This window comes from Agelaius phoeniceus, chromosome Z (genome assembly GCF_051311805.1).
Source record: "Agelaius phoeniceus isolate bAgePho1 chromosome Z, bAgePho1.hap1, whole genome shotgun sequence".
Taxonomy (NCBI): domain Eukaryota; kingdom Metazoa; phylum Chordata; class Aves; order Passeriformes; family Icteridae; genus Agelaius; species Agelaius phoeniceus.
Window position 1 is genome coordinate 95,352,798 of NC_135303.1, and position 16,550 is coordinate 95,369,347.

The following is a 16,550-nucleotide window of genomic DNA, read 5'->3' on the forward strand; positions in this document are numbered from 1 at the left end:
TCCTAGATAGACAGAAGATGTTTGGAGCTGTGAAGATATCTTGCAGCCCTTTGACGTTTGTCCTCGCTTTCTTTCAGACGCAGAAGGATAAAATCCAGGGCAAAATCCATCCGCCCATCCCGAGTGAGGAGGTTCCCCTGAGCAGGTCAGTCACCGTTTGTCTCTGCAGGGGGAGTGTCAAGTGTGACTCTGTTACAGCTCTGTTCTTTTTCTTTTTAGGAAGCTGGACATCAGCAGGCAAGGTGAGATGGGCAAGGTGAGCATTGAGTAGCGTACAGAAGCAGTTAGTTGTTATTGCTCCAGTCTCACTTTGCGGTGCAGCTCTAAGCATCCGTTCCTGTTTCTGCGCTTTAGGCAATCCACTCGGAGTAGGCCAAGCCCCAGTCACCAACCGGCCGACGCGCCGGGTTTGCCGCTCTCCCGAGCCCTGGGGAAGAATCCCGGGACTCGGCGATGAAGCCTCTGCCTTTTCTGTTTAAAGGTGTCACCAGGGCAGCCTTCAGCAATGGCCGAGGAGTTGCGGTGAGTCAGGGAAGTAGGGAGGAGGAGCGAGGCTCCGCTCAGGTTTCAGCAGCGCCACATCCCCTCGTCTCCTCTTAGCCCAGGCGTGCCCCACGACGATGGCGTCAGCCTCCGAGTGCGGCTGAAGCGTGCGGCCCCAGGAGCCGGGCATTCTTGGGAAAAGAGTGAGTGGCAGAATTGTTGGGTTTTGGCCAATGTGCTGCTGAGGTTATGCATTGATATTTTGTTTACTTTATTGGAGCAGATGAAGAAACAACAGGAAGTTGTTGAACAAGAGTGCCAGCAGGACCTTCCCAGCTGTCGAGGCAGCCTTCCTTTGCACCTGACACAGACCGGCATCCCCAGATGTCTGAGAGATAAGTAGAGGGCCACGACCCACAGAGGGGATGAAACCAGGGCACAGGGCAGGGACCCACCGGGAGGGGTTTTTGAGTCCACTTTGGAGACGGGGGTGTCCACGAAGCGGCCCCTTAGGCCTGGGGGGGAAATAAAAGCAAAGTCTCACTTTTGATCACAGTGCTGAGGTGCGCAGGGCAGAGCAGTGCCGGTGTGTACTGTGTCATTTGTCTATTGTGTGTTCTGTGTGGTTGGATGTGTCATGTCCTTTACCTTAGGCCTTTGAGGAGCCTAGCAGAAACCCTGGCATCATTGTTAGCATCTGTAATCTCTGCATTCCTTGGCCTGGTACCCAGGCCATTGACCTTTTGACTCGGGAGCTCAGACAGGCATCAGAATTGCATCTCTCTTTGGAAGCATCCAGTCAGGTGGCTTGTCAGGTCTTGTTCTGAGCTGCACGGACAGCCGTGCTCCGCAATGCTCCATTTCAACGGATTAGGCTTTGTAAGAATGCGAGGTTAGGGAGAGGATTCTGACCGTAGGATTCCTGGGTGTCCATCTTTGCAGTTCTTGGAATAAATCTTTCAGCCAGCATCTTCCTCCAGGGTTCTCTGAGCCTCATCAGTTTGCCATCAGTCTCACCTCGGTCATCTCCTTTTGCATTCTCTGAGTCCTTGCAGCCACTTTCCTTGCCAGGAGCTTTCTGTTCCTGTTGTGTCCCCCCTGTCTGTCACGTCCTGTCCCGTGTCACGGGTGTCAGCACACACATTTGTGCCGGAGCTGCTCTGCCCTGCCGCATAGCCTGGTGCAGTAGGAGAAGTCCCTGGGAGTTTGTAATGTGGGGTGTAGTGGGACTCTAGATGGGATTTGTAGATGGACACCAGACGTCTGGAGCTCTTAAATTATCCTGCAACAGTTTGAGTTTTGTCCTAACTTTTTTTTCAGATTCAGATGGATTAAATGTGTGCCAGAGGGCCCCATCCCGAGTGAGGGGTTTCCCCCGTGCAGGTGAGGCACCGTTTGTCTCTGCAGCAGAAGTGTATATGGTGACTCTGTTACAGCACTGTTCTTTGTCTTTCTTTTTAGGAAGTAAATGTGGATACCAGCAGTCAAGGTGAGCAGTGGAGAGAAGTAGTTGTTATTGCTCAGGTCTCAATTTCTGGTGCAGCTCTAAGCTTCCATTCTCGTTTGTGTACTTTAGGCAATCCACTCGGAGTATGCCAAGCCCCTGTCACCAGCCGGCCGATGCACCGGGTTTCCTGCAAATGTGAAGCCTGTGGATGTATTACAGGACTTGGTGATGAAGCCCTAAACTTTTCTATTTAAAGGTGCCATCCGGGTGGCCTTCGGCAGCTGCCCAGGAGTTGTGGTGAGTCAGGGAAGTAGGGGGGAGGAGCGAGGGTCCACTCAGGTTTCAGCCGTGCCAGATCACCTCATCTCCTCTTAACCCAGGCGTCCCCTGTGATGACGGCCTCGGTCTCTGAGTGTGCCCGAAGCGTGCGGCCCAAGCAGCTGAGCGTTCTTAAGAGAAGGGTGAGGAGCAGACTTGTGGGGTTTTGGCCAATGTGGTGCCACGATCAGGCATTGATGTTTGGTTTTCTTTAATACAGCTGTCGAAGAGACACCAGCCCGGTGCCAGCAGGACCTTCCCGGCTGACGAGGTGGCCTTTCTTTGCACCTGAGACCGGCATCCCCAGATGTCTGAGAGAGAAGTAGAGGGCTATGTCCCACAGGGGGGATGAAAGCAGGGTGCTGGGTTGGGAATTACTGGGAGGGGGGGATTTGAGTCCGCTTTGGAGGTGAGTAGCTTTGGAGGTGGGGGGGTGTCCATGAAGTGGCCCCTTAGGCCCCATAAAAGCAAAATCTCACTTTTGATCCCAGTGCTGAGGTGAGCGGGGCAGAGCAGTCCCAGTGTGTATTGTGTCACTTGTCTTTTGTGTATTATGTGTTGTTGGATATCTCATGTCTTTTATCATAGCCCTTTGAGGGGCCTGTCAGAAACCTTGGCACCAGTCTTAGTATCTGTACTCTCAGCGTTCCTTGCCCTGGCACCGATGCCATGGAACTTTTAACTCGGCAGCTCAGACAGGTATCAGAATGGCAACTCTTTTTCGAAGCATCCGGTCAGATGTCTTTTCAGGTCTTGTTCTGAGCTGTATGGACAGCTGCACCCTGCAAGGTTCTGTTATGATGGATTAGGACTTGTAAGAATGTGGGGACAGGTAGAGGCTTCTGACCGTAGGATTCTCGGGCATCCATCTTTGCAGTTCTTGGAATAAATCATTCAGTTAGCATCTTGTTCCTCCAGGGTTCTCTGAACTTCATCAGCCTGCCATCAGTTTCACCTCGGTCCTCTAATTTTGCATCCTCTTGGTGCTCGCTGTCATTTTCCTTACCCAGAGATTTCTGTTCCTGTTGTGTCCCCGTTGTTTGTCCTGTCCTGTGTCACGGGTGTCTGCACACATTTGTGCTGGAGCTGCTCTGCCTTGCTGCATAGCCTGGTGCAATAGGAGAAGTCCCGGGGACTTGATGTTTGTAATGTGGGGTGTCGTTGGACTCTAGGTGGGATTTGCAGATGGGCACAAGATGTCTGGAGCTCTTAAGTTATCCTGCAGCTCTTTGATTTTTGTCCTTTCTTTCAGGTGCAGAAGGATGAAATCCAGGGCAGAGCCCCCCATCCCGGGTGAGGGGATTCCCCCGAGCAGGTCAGTCACTGTTTGTCTCTGTAGAGAGAGCATAAATGATGGCTCTCTTTTTAGGAAGTCAAGGCCGAGTGGGCGAGGTGAGCATTGAGTAGTGTACAGAAGCAGTTGTTTTTGCTGATGTCTCAGTTTCTGGTGCAGCTCTTAGCATCTCCACTTTTTATTTTAGGTGGTCCACTTGCCGTCTATCCTGGCCGGGCATGCCCATTCCAGCTGTGTGCAGCTTAAGGTATCAGTGTGGCATCCTTGTCAGATTTGGGAGGTTGTGTTTTCACAGTGTCTCAGCATGCTTTTCTGCTTTGTTTCTTTGCAGGTGCTGTCGCTGCCCTAGGCATGCCAAGGAACAGAGGAGGGCAGGTGAGTCGGTGTTTAGGCAGGCTGACTCACAGGTGAGTGTTACACAGCAGCATGCTCAGTGTGTACCTATTCTTTTTGCAGGTATCTTCTGGGCACCCTCTGGAGTCAAATCAAGATTTGAGGTGGGCCGGGGCAGGGGTGCGGAGGAGCCCTGGGGATTACTGTTTTTGACGGCAATAGTCACCTTTTCTGTTTTGTCTTAGGTACCCTGAGGAGCCTCGTAGCCAAAGGTTGGAAACAACAGCACCGAGGCACACACGGAGCACATTTCACCATCCACGTCCGACCGAGGATGGATTTTGTCTGCTCCTTTTCCAAAAGATAAGTGTCGGGGCCAGCAGTTGGGAGAAGGGGAAAAACCTTTACTATCACAGAGGGCAATTTGATGTCAGCTTAGCGGAGAGGTCTGTAGTGGGACCAGCTCTCTGGAAGAAAAGGGAGAGGGTTTCTCCTCAGCCTGACCAGAGCCTTTGCTGGGCAGGGCAGTTCCGACCCATCTCAGCATTCTCGTGAACTTTGCGTTGTCCGCCTTCCTCGGCCCGACGTCGTCACGGATCATTCCCCCGAGGAGCTCGCCTTCACGTCCGGAGCTACAGCCACGGTCACCCGGCCGTCGGCTTCCTTCTCTAGGCTCGCTGAGCCTCTCGAGCATCCTCTTAACTGCTTTGGCACTAACTTCTTTTAACGAGTTACATTTCATCATCACATGCTATCGTCATAGGGCTTCCTCTCCTTTGGCATCATCAGCCTCTGGCACATCTTGCGCTAGGCATCTCGGGTGCCTAAGGGGACAGTGCCAGGCAGTTGCCACTTGTCTCTGTGTCTATGTTGTCCGTGTCTGTGTTGTCCGTGTCTGTGTCCGTTGTCTTCCACGTCATAGGCCTTTATTATGTCTCAATGCTTTATCGGCACTATTCTGTGCCATCTAGGCTGTGTTCTACTCACGTTCCTTTCTGGATATCCCTTATTCTGGCATCTTTACATTTTTACTCTTTGAGACAGGAATGTCTCAAACGGACAAGATGTTCTCATCCATCTTCCTTCTCACTACCAGCTTTGGTAGTGCCTTTTTTTCCATGCCATTTTCTTGGACTGCTAGAGGGAGTGTCTTGCACCCTCCTCATGTGACTGCAGTACTTCTATAGGTTCCATCTTCTCAAGGGTATAGGACTCAAGAATTCATCTTCCAGCGAGTCATCTCAAGTCCTGGCTTATATTGTGTGTACCTGTGCTGGCTTATACTGTATGTACCTACCCTCTATGTACACTTGCACTGTATGCATCGACTTAGATTGTTGTGTGTACTTATATTGTACCACTTATGGTTGGAGCTGCCCTGCCCGGGCACGTAGTCACAGTCAGGTAGAAGAGTTATAAAAACTTTACTGTTCATCTGTCTTTTATGGGATTTTGGGTAGAAAACTTATTGGTCCAGAGTGGAGACAAGTCCTAGCTGTCAGATAGCCACTCGTTGACCGCTTCCTGTCGTCTCACAGGTCCCCGAGGCTACCGATTTCCCCAGAACCTACCAACTGACGTCAAGGAGCGCAGCCAGAAGATGTGTGGCAGCACGTTCTTCAGCGTCTCGAGTAAGGGCCACAGCGAGTGTGTAAGTGGGAAGAGCGTGTGAGCATGTGTGAGAGCATGTGTCTGTCTGCGTCTGCTCGTCTCTGCGTGTGTCAGCGCATGCCGACTGGATTACTGGATTTAACCTTGTGTGTGTGACTTTTGCTTTTCAAGTTTTTCAACTCATTTTCAAATTTAGAATAAAAAATCCCCAGCTGGGTTTCCCCCCCCCCCCGGCTGTTTTTTTTTTCTCGGTCCCGGTCGGTCTGTGAGGTGACGTTCATCACCAGAGTTTGGGCGCGGACTGTCCAGGGACCGGGGTTTTTGTCAGGCAGGAAGATTTTTTTGAGGCTCCCGGGAACCACGTTCCCGAGGACCAATGATTGCTGGGGTGTAATTTAGCAGTTGTGATGAGAGGGATGGTGACTTCGTGTGTCATCTGAAGGGGGTGTTAATTGTAGATGAGTGTTGTTTTTTGCGTGCTTTTGTTGTTTTGGGTTTCCTGTAACAATAAATCCACATGTAAAGAAAATAGAAAAAGGTTATCATCTTGTGTTAATATGTGTGTTGTGTTGTATTGCTCTGTATTGCAGGGTGAGCACAGGGTGAACTCTCTCCTCCTTGCTGTGACACCTGGGCTGGCAGGGATGACACAGTGACCTCGGCCGGCCGATGCTGCCTGTGCCATCACCTGGCACTGACGTGTTTGATGAAAATCCTTTTGCTGGGATTTTTCTCCTGAGAAGCCTCAGAACAGAAATGGAACCAATAACAATCTGCTGGCTGTGGAGTGTGGGCTGGAGATGGTTTAGCAACAGGGGCATCTTGGATTGGTCTCCTGTGCAGTGTCTACTTGATGACCAATCATGGTCCAGCTGCGTCGGGGCTGTGAGCAGTCCCAGGTTTTTATTATTCATTCCTTTCCAGCTTTCTGATGTCTCCTTGCTCTTTTAGTATAGTTCTACTATCTCATTTTCTTTTAATATAATAGAGATCATAAAATAATATTTCAGCCTTCTGAGAGGTGGAGTCAAGATTCTCGTCTCTTCCCTCGTCCTGGGGACCCTCAAACACCGCCACAATCAGCGGCCGAGCGGGTTTGTGCGAGCCTCCCAGTAACCCTCGGCCGATCCCGAGTCGGCAGACACCGGGGGGCAGCCCTGACACGGCCGAGAGCGGGGAGACACTGTCTGTGCCCCGAGGGTACTGCGGGCACCTGGGCTGGGGGGAGACACTGTCTGTGTGTGCCCCGAGGGAACTGAGGGCACCTGGGCTGGGGGGAGACAGTCTCTGTGTGTGCCCCGAGGGAACTGAGGGCACCTGGGCTGGGGGGAGACACTCTCTGTCTGTGCCCCGAGGGTGCTGAGGGCACCTGGGCTGGGCCCCTGTGCAGCACAAGAGACACCAGAGACAGCGGTAGATGATAAAGGGCCGACTCTTAGCAGGGGTTAATCCAAGGTTTTATTAGGAGTCCCAAAGGAGCTCCTGCACCTCAGGGGCCTCCTGCCAAGCCCCAGGGAGATGTGCCAAGGTTACATTTAAAGGGAGGTGGAAACCCAAAGTAGATAACATTTTACCAACCATTAAGTGACCCTAAGGGATGGATGCTGGGGCATAGACATACAGGACAGCGTATGGGGCAAGGCTCGGGGGGCTGACCCCTGGCCTCTGGCTGATCACTGGACGACTTGGACCGAAACTTCTGCATGGAGGGGATGGGAGGCTGAGTGATTGACAGAGAGCCAGGGTCGGGGTTTGGGGATGATCTCATCCCGGGAGAGGGATAACACAGGGAGAAGGAGGGGGGTACAGTTTGGGATAAACCATTTGGGAAAAAGATGGGGATACAAAACAAAATGACTTCAAAGTATTATAAAGTATAAAAATGCACTACAGCAGGTTTGGGCAGCACCAAATGAAATGTAATAAAATGCTTTAAAAATAGAAAAATTAAAAATAAAAATTAAATAAAAGTAAAAAAACAAAATTAATTTAAAATAAATGAAAAACAAAACAAAAACTGTAAAGTGCTGTAAAGTGCTGTAAGAGTTCCATAAAAGGTAGTGCCGTAATGCAAGACCCTCAAACACCACCACAATCACCAGCTTGAGTTGGTCTGGGCAGCACTGAATAAAAAAAAAATAAAAACCTTTAAAAATAGAAAAATAAAAAATAAAATTAAAAAATAAAATTAAAGCTCTAAAAATAAAAAAAATAAAAATAAAAATTAAATAAAAAATAAAAAAATAAATGCTTTAAAAATAAAAAAGTTTAAACTTAAAAAAATAAAAATCTTTAGAAATAGAAAAATTAAAAATAGTAAGTAAATTTAAAAAATAAAAAATAAAAACGTTAAATATAGAAAAATTAAAAATAATAAATAAAAAATAAAATTAAAAACTAAAATAAAAATGCTTTTAAAATAGAAAAATTAAAAATAAAAATTAAATAAAAGTAAAAAAACAAAATTAATTTAAAATAAATGGAAAACAAAATAAAAACTGTGAAGTGCTGTAAGAGTTCCATAAAAGGTAGTGCCGTAATGCAAGACCCTCAAACACCACCACAATCACCAGCTTGAGTTGGTCTGGGCAGCACTACATAAAAAAAAAAAAAAAAAACTTTAAAAATAGAAAAAAATATAAATTTAATCAAAAATAAAAAAATAAAATAAATTAAAATCCTTATAAATATAAAAATTAAAAATAAAAATTAAATAAAAAATATAACTAGAAAAATAAAATAAGTGTTTTAAAAATTGAAAAATAAAATTAAAAAATAAAATTAAAGCCCTAAAAATAGAAAAACTTTTAAAGAATTAAATTAAAAAAAAAAGCTTTAGAAATAGAAAAAATTAAAATTAAATAAAAAATAAAATTAAAAAAAAAAAGCTTTAGAAATAGAAAAATGAAAAATAATAAGTAAATAAAAAATAGAATTAGAAAAATAAAAGCTTGAAAAATTAAAAATAAACATTAAGTAAAAAAAAAAAAAAAATAAATAAAAATAGATTAAAAAGAAAATAAAAACCGTAAAGTGCTGTAAAGTACCATAAAAGTTCCATAAAGGGTAATGCCATAAAGCGCGACTGTCGCAAAAGGTGACGTAAAGCGCGACTGTCGCAAAAGGTGCCGTAAAGAGCGACTGTCGTAAAACAGCCGTAAAGCGCGACTGTCGCAAAAGATGCCGGAAAGCGCGACTGTCGCAACAGGTGCCGTAAAGCGCGACTGTCGCAAAAGATGCCGTAAAGCGCGGCTGTCGCAAAAGGTGCCGTAAAGCGCGACTGTCGTAAAACAGCCATAAAGCGCGACTGTCGCAAAAGGTGCCGTAAAGCGCGACTGTCGCGAAAGGTGCCGTAAAGCGCGGCTGTCGCAAAAGGTGCCGTAAAGCGCGACTGTCGTAAAACAGCCGTAAAGCGCGACTGTCGCAAAAGGTGCCGTAAAGCGCGGCTGTCGCAAAAGGTGCCGTAAAGCGCGACTGTCGTAAAACTGCCGTAAAGCGCGACTGTCGCAAAAGGTGCCGTAAAGCGCGACTGTCGCAAAAGGTGCCGTAAAGCGCGACTGTCGTAAAATTGTGCCGTACAGGCTGGCGGCGCCCTGGCCGACACGGGGTGCCGTACAAGATGGCAACGGCCGCCCGAGTGGGCATGTCCTGGTCGGGGCGCCGTGTCGACGGGCTGACGTCATTAGGCGGCACTCTGCCTGCAGTGCGCCCATGCAGACGGCAGGGGGCGCTGTGCCTGTAGTGCGCCAAAGCAAACGGCAGGGGGCGCTCTGCCTGCAGTGCGACAAATCAGACGGCAGGGGGCGCTCTGCCTGCAGTGCGACAAAGCAGACGGCAGGGGGCGCTGTGCCTGCAGTGCGCCAAAGCAGACGGCAGGGGGCGATGTATAAATAGAGTATAAAGTATAATCTATATAGAAGAAGAAATAAAAGCTCTATGTTACCTGCAGCTGTAGAAAATTGCAGGCTCCCATGGAGGAAATAGTTTTCCTAAAATCATTGCCGTTTTGGGGTTTTTTGCACTCCCCAGTCGCCTGAACGTTTCTACTGCTGCTTTTTTTTATTCTAAAGCTAGAATGGAAAGCCAAGATTAGAAATACAGCGAAAGAAAGAGAGAAAGAATTAAAGAAAGAGAGAGAGACAGAGAGACAGAGACAGAAAGAAAGAGAGACAGAAAGAAAGAGAGAGACAGAAAGAGAGCGAAAGAAAGAGAGAGAGAGAGAGAAAGAAAGAGAGAAATAGAGACAGAAAGAAAGAAAGAAAGAGAGACAGAAAGAAAAGGAAAAAGGAAAGGAAGAAAGAAAGAAAGAGAGAGAGAAAGAAATAAAGAGAGACAGAAAGGGAGCAAGAGAAAGAAATAGAGAAAGAAATAGAGAAAGAAATAGAGAGAGAAAGAAAGAAAGAGAGAGAGAGACAGGAAGAGAAAGAGAGAGAGAAAGAAATAGAGAAAGAAAGAAAGAAAGAAAGAAAGAAAGAAAGAAAGAAAGAAAGAAAGAAAGAGAGAGAGAGAGAGAAAGAAAGAAAGAAAGAGAGAGAGAGAGAAAGAAATAGAGAAAGACAGAAAGAAAGAAGGAAAGAGAGAGACAGGAAGAGAGCAAGAGAAAGAAAGAAAGAGACAGAGAGAGAGACAGAAAGAGAGACAGAGAGAAAGAAAGAAAGAGAGAGAGAGACAGAGAGAGAGACAGAGAGAGAGACGGAGAGAAAGAAAGAAAGAGAGAGAGAGACAGAAAGAGAGACAGACAGAGACAGAAAGAGAGACAGAGAGAAAGAAAGAAAGAGAGAGAGAGACAGAGAGAGAGACAGAGAGAGAGACGGAGAGAAAGAAAGAAAGAAAGAAAGAAAGAAAGAAAGAAAGAAAGAAAGAAAGAAAGAAAGAAAGAAAGAAAGAAAGAAAGAAAGAAAGAAAGAAAGAAAGAAAGAAAGAAAGAAAGAAAGAGACAGAGAGAAAGAAAGAAAGAGAGAAAGAAAGAAAGAGAGAGAGAGAGAGACAGAAAGAGAGACAGAGAGAAAGAAAGAAAGAAAGAGAGACAGAAAGAAAGAGAGACAGACGGAAAGAGAGACAGAAAGAGAGACAGAGAGACAAAGAGAGACAGAAAGAGAGACAGAGAGAAAGAAAGAGAGAGAGAAAGAAAGAGAGACAAAGAGAGAGACAGAGAGAGAGACAGAGAGAGAGACAGAGAGAGATAGAGAGAAAGAAAGAGAGACAGAGAGAAAGAGAGACAGAGAGAAAGAAAGAAAGAGAGAGAGAAAGAAATAGAGAAAGACAGACAGAAAGAAAGAAAGAGAGAGACAGGAAGAGAGCGAGAGAAAGAAAGAAATAGAGAAAGACAGAAAGAAAGAAAGAAAGAAAGAAAAGGAAACAGGAAAGGAAGAAAAAAAAAAGGAGGAAGAGAAAGGAAGAAAAAAAATGGAAAAGGAAAAGGGTGAGAGTGAAAAAGAAAGAGCGAAAGTGGAAAAGGGGGTGAAAAACAGAGTGAAAAAAAGAGTTGGAGTGGAAAAGAAAGGACATTCGGGAGGGGCGGTGCTGCCTAAGGTGCTTCCGCGCCCAGGAGCGAAGGAGCCGTTTGATCCCCTGGCGGGAGCGCAGCTCCCGGTGGCGGAGAACGGAGCGGTGGCTGTCAGTCCGAGACTCTAACTCCCGGCAGGCCCTGCGGCCGTAAAGCGCGGCGTCTGACGCAACGGCCGACGCGCCGTAGGAGTGGCTGGCGGGCCGAGGCGGCCGCGCGCCGGGGGAGCGGGCTGGGCGCGGGGAGCTCCCGGCGCCTGTGCCGCGCGGGACGGAGCCGCGGCAGCGACGCTGGAGGGGCGAAGCCTCCGTCCGGCCGCCCGCACGGAGCCGAGCGGCGCGGAAGGGGCGTCCGCCCGGCGCCTCGGCCTCGCTCAGCGGTCCCGGTGGCGGGGGCTGAGCTCGGGCGGGGCGCGCTGCCGCCCGCCGATGGCGGAGCGCCAGGCGGTGCTTTGCTGCCGCGGGCCGGGAGCTGCAGGAGCCGCCCCGGGCGAGCGGCGCCGGGCGCTGCCGCGGTCACTGTGCGGCGGCTGCCCTCGGGCTGGCGGAGGCGCGGGAGCCGCCGAGCTGCAGCCGTCTCCCTCGGGCCGCTGCCGCTGCTGCGGGCGGGGGCGGACGAGCGGCTGCGGAGGCGGCTCCGCGGCGGGCTCAGCCTTGCGAGCAGAGAGCGCTCGACATCGCTGGCATGACACGGCTGCTGAGTGCCTCAGTGCTCGTGGCTCTTCCTTCCACGCAAACGGATGGAGCGGCATCGCTGAGCAGTAAAACACAGCGATGGCCCGGAGAATGGCGAGCGCAAGGAGCGCCGGGCAGGATCCTTCTGATGGCACAGGTGCGATCGGCAAACTCAGCCCCTTGTGCCCCTGCCCTCCCGACCCCCAGGGGAAATGCTCTCCAGCCTCGAGCTGCTGAGAGACAAAACGTGTGATTTGACACTAGGGTCCGGAAAAGGTTTCCGTTTAGATTAGCAAATGCCTCCATTGTTCTCGGTTACATCCTAGGATCGGTTTTAGGCAGTGACTTTCTACCGCTTGTCGGATTTTCTTGTGCAATGGTAAGAAAATAGGCAGGTCTGATACTGGTTTCGCTTTTTTTCTACTTCATGTTCCATGAGCTGCTTTTATCCAAGCAATTGGTTTAAAGTTCTACTGTAGGCGTTTATGGTTCACTTTTTTTTTTTTTTTTTTTTCCCTCTAAATCGGCAGTAAATATAGCTGAGTAAAATTACCTTGGTTTTCTTCCTTCTTAAATGTTTTTATTGATAATCCTATTTGAATATGCAGAACACGTGGGTATGTCCTGTAATATATCCTAGCTTTTCTTGTTTACAGGGTACTCAGAAAATATTTTTCCCTTCGAGTCCCACTGAAACATTCTCCGTGCAATGTCCGTTAAGGTCTGTGTTTGCAAATAAGCCACCATCAGCTGAGATATTTGCCTGTGTACCTTTTCCTGTCATTCAGAGCTTGCGTTCTGTGGTTTTTATGATAAACCTATCAAACTTGCGAAACCGTTTTGCAAGTCTTAACCGTTGAAGGCAGCAAGAAGTGGTTTTAAAGCCTGTTCTTGAGCAGACAAAGGGAAAAAGTGTGAATTTGCTGCTGAACTTGTCCTTTTTCATTTGACGTGCCTTGAATTATTTAGGAAGAGAGAGCACTAGAAAAAAGAGAGAAATAGAATTGGTTCTTGAGCCCTCCTAAAATGCTCCCTGTGATTCCGTGTGGAGCCAAAGTGAAGGGTGATGGAACAGAGCCCCTGTGCTTTAGAAGGAAATCAATTTCAACCTGATCTCCACCCTGTGTCTCCCTAATTTCTGTTTTTAAAATGCAAACTCAGTTTAGGAAGTGTTGGGAGTCAGTATTTTGGGGAAGAAATGGCAGTTGCACAAACCGTTCCATTTCCCAGAGGCTCTGGGAAGGATTCATTTTGTAAGCGCTGTAACTGCCATCGGTTGGGGGTTCGGGGTTGGAATGTGCACTTGCCCTCCGATAAAGCACTCGTTCATTTGCATTTCAGTGCCAGGAGTCTGGAGAAACTGGAGAAGAGCCCAAGAGACATTTTTCATCCTGAGATACAAAAGGTAGGAAGTGACTTTTTTTGGTTTGGTTCTTTTTCTTTATGATTTCCTGGAAATAGAAGTAATTAAGTATAGATCCTACTGGTTTGTTTCTTCCAGTAGCTAATAAGAATAAGAATAATAATCTAATACTACTTAAACTGTCTCTTTATCCATTGAACTGGCCATTTCAAATCCAAACTTCTAAACACCAATAAAACCATCATCCTTGTAGAATCTTTAATAGGAGGGGGCTAAAGATGCTGTTTTTGTTGACAGGATTTATTGGTTCTTGAAGGGCAAGAGGTGAGTACAAGCCTGACTACTTCTTGCTCACAGACCCGTCCGGTGAATACGGCTTTGTATTTGGATGGGCTTTTGATGACTTCTAAATCAATTGCTCGTTACAGTAAAAGGAAGTCATGTTTTTTTGAACCTGACAGCAAAAATAACTTGAAGCACCAACTTAATAATAATTGATCACCCATCTAAGTTAATGATTTTATGCTATACTATCAAAGTTTAAAGGTAAATTATTGTGTAGTAGGAGATGGTATAAAATGTATGTTCTAACGTGTAGGATGTAGGCAAAGATTAGAGGAAACAAATTTTTATGTCTTCTGTTTGACTGTTTACCAAATAATATTTGGTTTTATTTTCCAGGGATCGGTGAATTTTAAATTTGGAGTCCTCTATGCTAAGGATGGTCAGCTTACAGGTGATGAAATGTTCAGTCATGGTGAGGTTTTCACCTTCTCCTTAATTGTTTTGCTCATCTGAAAAAAAAAAAAAAAAGGCAAGTTAAAAAAAAAAAAGGTATGTTTATTATTTGTTACCCCGTTCTGTCCGTTTCCTCAGTATTTGCTGGAGCTCTGCTTACCCAAGCTTTGGGTAAAACAAGCTTTGGGTTCCTTCTGTCCCACTGGGAGTTGCCCAGTTTGGTTGCATCTGGTGAAATTCAGCCTGAGCCCTTACAGAACCAGCTCAAACCAGGTGAGAGCCATTCGCAGCTCTCTCAGGACACCCGGAGGAGGATGGGTGACGTTTCTGAGCATCTGGCAAGTGCACTTCTATCAAAACTCGGCCTGTGACATTGCTGGGGAAAACCCTTCTGTATCCTGAAGGGTTCCTCAAAGTCTGTTGAGGATCCAGTTAGCAGTTGCTCACCTGGATGGTTCCAGCTCCTCAAGCTAACACTTGTACTCTTGCCATGTAGTTTAGATCTATTGTAGTTTTGTTATTTTGCAAGATTTTACGTCTTTGGACAATAACGTGCATTTCACTCTTTGGAACCTCTGGGATCATTCCTTGGTGCAGCACCACCTAATGGGACACTTGGCTGCTGTGCTGAAGGGCTTGGTTACTGGAATTGTAAATCCCGGAGAGTTTGTAAGTCTTCTGTCCCCAGGGAGGTGTCACGCTTTGTTCACCGTTGCTCTGTTTGTCGGGTGCTGCTTCTCGTCGGAAGTATTAACTTCAAACTGCCCTGTTCTTTTTTGAACTTTTTTTCCTGGTTCTCTCCGTAGGGCAGGGAAGGACTCTCGTATCCCGGTCGTCAGACTCAGCGCTGCCCGAGAAGATACAGAGACTGTAAAAATCATAAGGAGCAACTAGGACTGCAGAGGAAACAAACTGGAGAGAACAAAAGGTGATATTGTTCTCCTTCCCCTGGATTAGAAACATCCACTGCGCTTTGATGCCGGTGGCTGCCAGGGGCTCGTTAGGTCTCTTGAGGCAGGTGTAGGTGTTCACTTGTAGGTTCTATTTTTTGGCAAAGGACCACGAGAGAAGTTTATTTATAGATCCAAATAAACATTCATCTTATCTGAACATAACCTGTCATCCCCTTTCTGACATTAAGGACTCCTGTGTAAATACTTGGGGGGTTTTCTTTGTCATTTCTGAATGGTTCCATTTTGCCGGCTACTTGAACAAATCTGAGGGGGTTTAATTGCATACTGCTTCCTTGAAATTCTGTTGGTCTCTGCTTGGAACCCTTCTTGTACTGCTTAATGAAAGACTTCTGATGGTGTTTTCTTGCCTGTTTGTGTTTAAGGTCGTGCTCTGATGCATTTACAGAAACCATGGCAGGAGAGAGTCAGCTGCTGGAGAAGAGGAGACAGTATTATCCCTGTGCAGCACAGAACTGTGCTGCTGCTGTGTCATCAGCTGTGTCTGCACTGAAAGTAGCCACCTTCACTTGTAGGTAGCTCCTTGGTGCTTTAGGACACGCTGAGGGATTTATTCCTTTTGGGATCCACGATGAGAATTCCCAAGAGAGGTAGTAGTAATAAGGTCTGACATTGGAAAAAAGCCTGTGTCCTTGGAATGTTGTTGTTGTCGTCAAAAGTTAATTTTTCCTTCTTTCTTAGCCGGTAGTCAGCTTTTTGCTTTATTTTTTGTGGTATCAGTATTTGATTGTTTAAAAAATTGCTTCAAAAGAACTGCAGTGGCTGGCCACCAGGACCTTGTTCCGATTTGCCTATTTGCTTGTAGCTAAAACGTTTCCATATTGTTTATCATTCTATTGAAGAAACTGCTGCCCAGTCAACTAAGAACTGAACATCTCTCTGTCTAGGACATGGGGAGAGGATTTAGGTCATGTCTTTGTTTCCAGAAAAAAGTTCCAGTGTAGTTTCTAACTAGAGGAAAAGGGGGGGGGGGGGTGAAGACTCGGGGCTCTGATGCCACTGGGGGCACCCCGAGGTGCCCAGGAGAGGGAGCCCCACTGCGGTGCAGGAGCAGGTATGTTATCACGTACTAGAGAGCAAATTATAAATAGAAATATGAAAATTATAAATATAAAAATATTTTTTAGATCGTTAAAGAAAGCGGTTTTTTTAACTTGTCAATAGGCAGGGTTTTGATGATAAAAATGATAAATACAAAGAATATGAAGGTAGAAATCTAAGTCTAGAAAGATATCATAAGTACATACAGATAAAGTTTAAAACTAGAAGAAAAAATCAGTTGCAGCAGTAGATACGATACATAATATAGATAATACTTTAAATACATGTCTAGAATTTTATAGATATTATAGATAATTATTAATAGATTGCATCAAAAGAAACGATAAATATAAATGTGAGTATAACTATACAAAGTATAAAAATATTTCAATACCGTTTAAAAGAAGGTGTTTTCTTGTATTTATTTGGTTAGAGATGGGGTTTTTCTTTGGATTAATAGAAGTATTCTAGAAATATAAATCTAACTGTAGAGAGATCCAATCGATAGAGGAGGATATTTCTAAAACCACAACCGAACGCCGCCGCCTTCGGGGGAATCGCACGAGCTCGGCCGAAGCAAAGGCGAGAGCGGCCGACCCTGACGGCCTCGAGCGAACCGAGGCGAGGCTTCCGAGGCTGCCTGAAGCGAAGCGAGCCGAGCTCAGGCGAAGCGAGCCTGCTGCTCTCGTGCGCGCTGCTTAGCGCCAGTGCGCTCCCAGCCTAATGAGCTCCTGCCCGAGCCCGCGCTCCCGGTCGTGTCCGCGCCGTGGC

At 46.7% G+C, this 16,550-nt stretch overlaps 1 long non-coding RNA gene across 1 annotated transcript; it reads left to right on the forward strand.

Annotated features, from left to right (window-relative positions):
• Positions 1-5,124: 5,124 nt before the first annotated feature.
• Positions 5,125-6,504, forward strand: LOC143692100 (uncharacterized). Its single transcript, XR_013179966.1, has 2 exons — positions 5,125-5,506; positions 6,077-6,504. It is a non-coding gene; the product is annotated as an uncharacterized LOC143692100 (long non-coding RNA).
• Positions 6,505-16,550: the final 10,046 nt, after the last annotated feature.